This window comes from Petromyzon marinus, unplaced genomic scaffold (assembly GCF_048934315.1).
Source record: "Petromyzon marinus isolate PM22_M1 ecotype Great Lakes invasive population unplaced genomic scaffold, UKy_Petmar_22M1.pri1.0 PM_G_Scaffold_7, whole genome shotgun sequence".
Lineage (NCBI taxonomy): Eukaryota > Metazoa > Chordata > Hyperoartia > Petromyzontiformes > Petromyzontidae > Petromyzon > Petromyzon marinus.
Window position 1 is genome coordinate 5,949,456 of NW_027423024.1, and position 8,452 is coordinate 5,957,907.

The 8,452-nt window shown below is 47.4% G+C and overlaps 1 pseudogene; it reads right to left on the bottom strand.

Annotated features, from left to right (window-relative positions):
* Positions 1–3,033: 3,033 nt before the first annotated feature.
* Positions 3,034–6,414, bottom strand: LOC142920189 (uncharacterized; annotated as a pseudogene).
* Positions 6,415–8,452: the final 2,038 nt, after the last annotated feature.

Sequence of the window (8,452 nt, forward strand, 5' to 3'; positions counted from 1 at the left end):
TCATCCCCCTCCCCCTCTTCCGGGCTATGCTTGGTATAGTCTAAAACGCAGCAGCGCCTTATCTACTCTATGCTATTTACCATGGGCCTTAATCCGGGCTATGAAATAAAGTTCAATGTCACGTGCAATGGAGCTGACCAATTAAAAAACACCCACAAAATATCAACACCACGTGACTCGTGGTGGGAGGGGGGTTGCCATCTTGGTAAGGGAGAAGCCACCACACACCCCCCTACCCAAGATGACCGCCCACACGTTGTTTGACTGGTTGTTGGGGAGAACCTCTGATAGCCAATAGCGACTATTAGGCGACTATTCACACTCGACTATTGCGGAGCTGTAGAAGCCCATCACGCTTTTACCCCGTCGTGGTCTTTGCGCAGGCAAAGTGAGTTCCCAGGCCCGTACGGGCATACAGCCGTTTCAATATGGGCAAACAACAATACAAATCCGTGTCGATTTGTTTGTGTTTCTTCCTTGTGATGGGACTTTGTAGGATTAACGTTGCGATTTATAAGGGGCACGGGGTGATCAGTAAGGTCTGAATTGGTCTGTAATAAGGTAGGGCACTGATAAGGGGTTGACAGCTGTGTAGTGTATAGTGTAGTATAATGTATAAGATGAACGTTGAGATTTATAAGGGGCACGGGGTGATCGACCAGGTCTGAATTGGTCTGTAATAAGGCAGAGCGCCGATAAGGGGTTGACAGCCGTGTAGTGTATAGTGTAGTATAATGTATAGGATGAACGTTGAGATTTATAAGGGCCACGGGGTGATCAGTAAGGTCTGAGTTGGTCTGTAATAAGGTAGGGCACTGATAAGTGGTTGAGAGTTATGCTACTGACACTAACGGTGTGACTATGCATACGTAGCCGTTCAGAGTGTTCAACGTCGGCCTGGGTGCTGTGGTCGTCCAGGCGGGCACCGTTCTGGCCCACGCAGTGGCCGCGTGTCGTGGGGAGGCCGGCAAGGCGACCACAGATGTCTCGTGGCCATGGTGAAGCGGAGGAGCGAGCCGGACGAATCATGGATGGACGCGCTGCGCTGCAAGAATTCCGATTTTATCCGGCGAGCAGCGGGGCGAATTTTCAAAACATTTTCAGTCAGGGTAAATATGACACTTTGGGCGCACGTCCCTGATGGCAGCACCGCATTGTCACGGGCAACGCCGCTTCCGTACACCAGAATTCACACGGGCTCAGTCGTCAGGAAGAGGACCACGTTCGCCACTGCGGTCGACGAGGGGAGCTCTCGTTGTTCCCGTTAAGAAACACGATGGGAGTCTGCGGCTTCGCGTGGATTTCCACCAATTGAACAGGGTCTCCGTGGCAGATGCACACCTGCTCCCACGGATGGACGATTCATTGGATGCCCTGTCGGCCGTGTGGGTTTTCTACCACACTTGACTTGTCGTCGGGGTGTTGGCAGTTGCCTCTTGATGAGAGCTCTAAACCAAATCCTGCCTTCTGAACACCTCGGGCTCTGTTCCAGTTTAATTGTCTCCCGATGGGACTCCACTCGGCTCCGGTCACGTTCCAGCGACTCACGCAGCTGGTCCTAGCAGGCCTCCAATGGGACTCGTGCCTTATTTATTTGGACCACGTGATCGTCTTCGGATGCATGTTCCAGGAGCAGCTGCAGCGGTCGCGATCGGTGTTTGTTAAACGTTCGGGCGGCCAATCTTACGTATAAACCACAGGAGTGTCATCTCCTGCAGACATCGGTTCGCTACTTGGGGCACATCGTCAGCGAGTCCGGGATAGCCACGGACCCCAACAAAACTGCGTGCGTGCGCAACATGGCCAACCCCCACGTCGGTGGGTGACGTTTGCAGCTTTGTCGTAATACCGCCGCTTTGTGCCCAAATTTTGCAAAAATTGCAAAACCGCTCCACGCTCTCACCGCGGAAAGGCCAAAGATTTCGGTGGGGAGGGGGGGTGGAGGAGGAAACCGCATTTGTCGCGCTGTGGGACGGCCTCGTGACTTCTTTGTGACGTCATACACCAACGTGCATTGAGGCCCTTATAAGGACTGCTTTGTGACGTCATACACCAACGTGCATTGAGGCCCTTGTAAGGACTGCTTTGTGACGTCCTACACCAACGTGCATTGAGGCCCTTATAAGGACTGCTTTGTGACATCATACACTAACGTGCATTGAGGCCCTTATAAGGACTGCTTTGCGACATCATACACCAACGTGCATTGAGGCCCTTGTAAGGACTGCTTTGTGACGTCATACACCAACGTGCATTGAGGCCCTTATAAGGACTGCTTTGCGACATCATACACCAACGTGCATTGAGGCCCTTGTAAGGACTGCTTTGTGACGTCATACACCAACGTGCATTGAGGCCCTTATAAGGACTGCTTTGTGACGTCATACACCAACGTGCATTGAGGCCCTTGTAAGGACTGCTTTGAGACGTCACACACCAACGTGCATTGAGGCCCTTGTAAGGACTGCTTTGTGACATCATACACCATTTGCCATGACGTCCAAGCCATTAAACACCGGAACAACGAACGTGCCATTCAAGTACATCTTGAAACCCATTATCTGAAGTAGTTTGTATTAAACAATAACTAAATAATAGAAACACGTTTACAATATTGAGCGAAGTTATAGTCACGGACTTTTTACAACTTTAGCTCTACAGGACCACAAAAGCTCAAATATGTGGTTCATAATAAATGAATCAATCTGATTGCAATCATGAACTGGCCAAACACTTTTCGATTTCAACATCACTTTATAAAATAACATTTTAAATATAAGCGCACAACTTTATCTATCTGTGATGAGCGCTGCACTTTCCGTTGTTTTCATGCAGGGGGCGCTGCAAACCTACGCACCCTCTGCATGGACGACGGAGGCGCAGGGACAGACGTTCGATTACGTTGGAATCGATCTGCAGACGGCGGTCTTCTCGCACGGCCAGCAGCTCCGTGTCGCCTTATCTCGATCCCGCAATCCCAAACAGGTGAAAGTCCGCATCGAACCGAACCCCCGGCAAGGCCGTCTACTGATGTAAATTGAGACAAGCTTTTAATGAAGAAATAAAATCATCTAATTCAAAACACAACACAATTCAAAGATGTTTCATTTTAAAACTTCAAAATGGAGCATGGGGTACTTGCGTGAATGCGTCCTTCGTGTGCAAATGTTGTGACTTTCCTGGCCTGAAAGCCGTCAATGTGTTGGACCCTTATTGGTGGACAGCGTCTCAACAACAGCAGTGGGGTTTGCTTCAACCGATAGGTACGAACATCCAGACATCAATCAGCAAGGAGCACTTCTAGTCCTAGTTAGACAAAATCTATGTCTACACTTAAGACAAAACTACAATTCGTGTTATAGAGAATGTACCTCCTCCTATACGTGTAACTTTTAAGTGGTATGCCTTGTAACTGATGAATGATCCGAGCGTGCTCCCTATTTCAAAGACAATGAGTTGCTCCAGAGGCAGACGCTTCGTGGAACACAAAAATACCCTTTGACCTGTATCACAAGAACAACGGATCTCAACTGAGTTCTCTGTACAGGTTACTTCCAAAACACACACACACTTTGTCCTAACATCACTTATTCAATGTTTGACCCTCAGACAAAATGTTACATGCACGCGCACAATCAGACAAGTATTCATTCTAAATCATTGACGGGCATATTAACAAAATTGAATTTCTGCAGCGAAATTGACTGCATCACGTTACATCGTATTAACAAGAAGTTATTTTACAAATACGCACCGTCTGCTTAACCGTGTATGTACAACGTACTATTGTTGCGTCATTCAAAACGAGTAGGCCGTTGCATGCTGGCGCCTGGGTCAAAATGTAGCAAATTCAAACCATTACGCTACAAATAATAGATCACGGCACTTCGATGGCAACACAAGCAATCGTCATCAGGTGGGACAAGCACAGCAGCAAGAAGAAGAAACTGGAGTAGGCGCCTACTACTTCAGCAGTTTCTCTTGCTGTGGTTGTCCCACCTGATGACGATTGCTTGTGTTGTGATCTAAACGCCGTGATCTGTTATGTTTCTACTACGTGATGACTTTACTGAAAGAATTCAAGAGTGTGGATTCCTGCAGTCACGAAAGCTTCGAATCAAGATTGCCTACAAACTACACAAATGAGATGACGCATCAATCATCGCCCCCTACTGACAGGCTCTTGCCAGTGCAGGGCCACCACCTTGTGCCACACAGGGGCAGCTGCTACTTGGGGATGTTTCAGACGAGGTACGACAAAAAACTCTGAGTTGCTGAGGCGGTTAAGCAAGCACCGTGTAAATGCAATTATTATTATAACATAGTGAATGCTTGGGGGCTTATTGTCTCTCGCTCCTGGTTAAAGATCTACCCAACCCACAGGTCCACAAAGACTGGCCGCTCTTACCCTGTAGGTTGAACCAAGGAACTGAGTGTCCAACTTCACGGTCTTGTCATTAAAGGCCTGTGACAAAGGTGCATCTATTGGAGCGACATTGACTCAAGCTTACACATCTACCGGGTCTCCACTTGACTTTGTATTGTCTCGGAGGAAGTCCACCCACACCTCCACTTCCACAAACTGCTGGGAGTTGCATCGCTCTACCTCACAGTCAGAATTCTCCTCCTGCTTCACGTTGCCTCCATCGATGTGAAGGTCCCATTTTGGATTTGAATCTTCATCTTCACATTTCACCTTCACTTCTTCACTCTTCACCATCACTTCTTCACATTTCACCTTCACTTCTTCACATTTCACCATCACCTCTTCATATGTCACCTCGATACCTTTAAAAGTGTCCAAGCTGGGATTTTCCTCCGGTTCGTGTTTCATGAGGGATGGGCTCATTGCGGCACTTTGACTTTCACAAGCTGATTTCAGACTGCACTCCTTGTGGATTTTCTGATGCTTCTGTGTTCTCTGGTGTACTTGAAGATTTGATGAATTTGCAAATGCCTTCCCACACACACTGCACTTGAAGGGGTTCTCTCCCATGTGTGTTCTCTGGTGTTTTTTAAGAGCAGATGACCGTGAAAATGCCTTCCCACACACACTGCACTTGAAGGGTTTCTCTCCCGTGTGTGTTCTCTGGTGTCTTTGAAGATGAGATGAATCTGAAAATGCCTTCCCACACACACTGCACTTGAAGGGTTTCTCTCCCGTGTGTGTTCTCTGGTGTGTTTTAAGAGCAGATGAATCTGAAAATGTCTTCCCACACACACTGCACTTGAAGGGTTTCTCTCCCGTGTGTGTTCTCTGGTGTCTTTGAAGATGAGATGAATCTGAAAATGCCTTCCCACACACAGTGCACTTGAAGGGTTTCTCTCCCGTGTGTGTTCTCTGGTGTTTTTTAAGAGTAGATGAATCTGAAAATGTCCTCCCACACACACTGCACTTGAAGGGTTTCTCTCCCGTGTGTGTTCTCTAGTGTTTTTTAAGAGCAGATGACTGTGTAAATGCCTTCCCACACACAGTGCACTTGAAGGGTTTCTCTCCCGTGTGTGTTCTCTGGTGTGTTTTAAGAGTAGATGAATCTGAAAAAGTCTTCCCACACACAGTGCACTTGAAGGGTTTCTCTCCCGTGCGTGTTCTCTGGTGTCTTTGAAGATGAGATGAATCTGAAAATGCCTTTCCACACACACTGCACTTGAAGGGTTTCTCTCCTGTGTGTGTTCTCCGGTGTGTTTTAAGAGTAGATGAATCTGAAAAAGTCTTCCCACACACAGTGCACTTGAAGGGTTTCTCTCCCGTGCGTGTTCTCTGGTGTCTTTGAAGATGAGATGAATCTGAAAATGCCTTTCCACACACACTGCACTTGAAGGGTTTCTCTCCTGTGTGTGTTCTCCGGTGTGTTTTAAGAGTAGATGAATCTGAAAATGTCTTCCCACACACACTGCACCTGAAGGGTTTCTCTCCCGTGTGTGTTCTCTGGTGTGTTTTAAGAGTAGATGAATCTGAAAATGTCTTCCCACACACAGTGCACTTGAAGGGTTTCTCTCCCGTGTGTGTTCTCTGGTGTGTTTTAAGAGCAGATGAATCTGAAAATGTCTTCCCACACACAGTGCACTTGAAGGGTTTCTCTCCCGTGTGTGTTCTCTGGTGTATTTTAAGAGCAGATGACTGTGCAAATGCCTTCCCACACACAGTGCACTTGAAGGGTTTCTCTCCCGTGTGTGTTCTCTGGTGTTTTAAGAGCAGATGAATCTGAAAATGTCTTCCCACACACAGTGCACTTGAAGGGTTTCTCTCCCGTGTGTGTTCTCTGGTGTTTTTTTAAGAGCAGATGAATCTGAAAATGCCTTCCCACACACAGTGCACTTGAAGGGTTTCTCTCCTGTGTGTGTTCTCTGGTGGGTCTCAAGAACTGATGGCCATGCAAATGCCTTGTCACACACAGTGCACTTGAAGGGTTTCTCTCCTGTGCGAGTTCTCTGGTGCTGTGTCAAATTTCCAGTCCGATCCGTGCTGTATGCACGCTGGTCGCATTGTTGGCTTGTTGTACCAAGCTGCTGTGCTGAGGGCCTTTGCTCCATCAGACCAGCATCAGCTGCAGACAGAAAAAAAGAATATCCACACCATCTACACGTCAGTATCGAGCCATGGAGCAATTAATATATACAGTGACACGTGACTTAGACGTCTATATTCATTCATGTATTCACGACTAGCTGTACTACCCGGCTTCGCCCGGGACTTTCATCCACCACGTCCGGCCGCCTTTGTCTCCCCAGTGGCGATGTTCACACCTCAACAGTTACTCGTTTTAGGCTGAGTCGACCTAGGGGAGGCCCAGAAGCGGTTTAAATAATCGTCGCCGGTGGTGGCCGTGAGCGGGAATCGAACTCGGGTCGCCGGGTTCGTAGCGTAGCGCTAACCACTACACTACAATGCGTTACGCTTCCACACACACAAAGACACAAAAACACAAACACACAGACACACACACAGACACACAGACACAAAAACACAGACATACACACAGACAACGCTAACGGCTACACTACAATGCGTGACGCTTCCACATGCGAGGGTCACGTGACAGATTTGACGTCACAGCTCACTTGCTGTGCAAAAAATCTATACATTATTGAGCTCCCCCCCCCTAAAAAAACCAAAAGTGTATTTGTATAATGTTTGCACGGTGTACAGTCTGGAAAGTACCCACATGGCAAACTTCCAGTTTGTTGCATGTCGGGAAGTACGCTAAACATTTTGAACATACAACACACACAATCACAACTTTGCCTTTTATATATATTTGGAGATGCAGTGAAAAACTTTCCCAAATTCATCACGCGGTTTCAGTTTTTTGATTTTCAGTTTGATTTATTTTGGTTATAGTCCCGTGAGTCATTCGGCTCTTGAATCGGGTGCAACCACAACAAGCAACACAACAAAAACACGACCAAGAAAAACATCTTACAGTGACTATGTGTGACTGTGCAAACAGCACTGTCATGGCACGCAATGAGAGGGCAAATGTCATAAATATTCCTGTAAGCTCTCGCATCTTCAACATTAATGTTGCCATAGAAACGTGGGGTTTTTTGCTTCATTAAAAAAATTATTATCTGTTATTTTTATTTTATTTTCTATCTACGTGACTTTACCGAAAGAACCAAGAATATTAATTCCTGCAGTCACCAAAGTTTAAAGTCAAAACATTCACACACGTTGACAAAGCCTCACCTTGTGTTGTTGTGGGCAGGTGGCTTCTGATAACAAGAGCGGTATAGCAGCTCAAGCGGGCTTGGCCTGGTAACAAAAGAAAATAAAAACTGCGTGAATATTGACAATAAAACAAAGTTACAAAGTGACGAGCCGGGTGAAGACAAATTAAACTTAAGCGAGATAATTAAAGTGAACGCAATCAGGCGAGGGCAGGAGGCAAGGCCACGCGTGGCTAGGCCCCGCGTTGTAAAGTTCCAACCTGGACATCGATTCCCATGCTCGCTGCTACTCAACTGACATCCCTACGAGAGAGAGGCTCTACCTTGGTAAACAACAACAACAACCACCACCATGAGAATTTCTCACCTCGGATTTCAGTGCAAGCGCGGATCGGCAGCCTCCTGTTACCTCGCGACGTCACGCGGGTAAGCAGGTAACATGACGTCACTTCTGGGGTAAGAGACACGCCCCTCCCATAATAAGCGGCTCTGCAACTGAATAGATTATGTTAATGTGAACTGGCCATATCTCGAGGGATGGGGCGTGGCTGCTGAACTCGACGGCTTCAACGGACACATGTTAATGAACCGCCAGTCACTGGGCGTAGCTTTGCCCAAATAAGGATTGGCACTGGATTGACATCGGCAGTGACCCAAGCGGTGACATCACGCTCAAGAGCGCTGTGGACGAGGTTGGCAGAGTGTGAATACCTTGGTGACATGACGTCACTAGCGAAGTACACCTCCCGATGGCACTTCATGCCGATGAGGTCATGCTGAG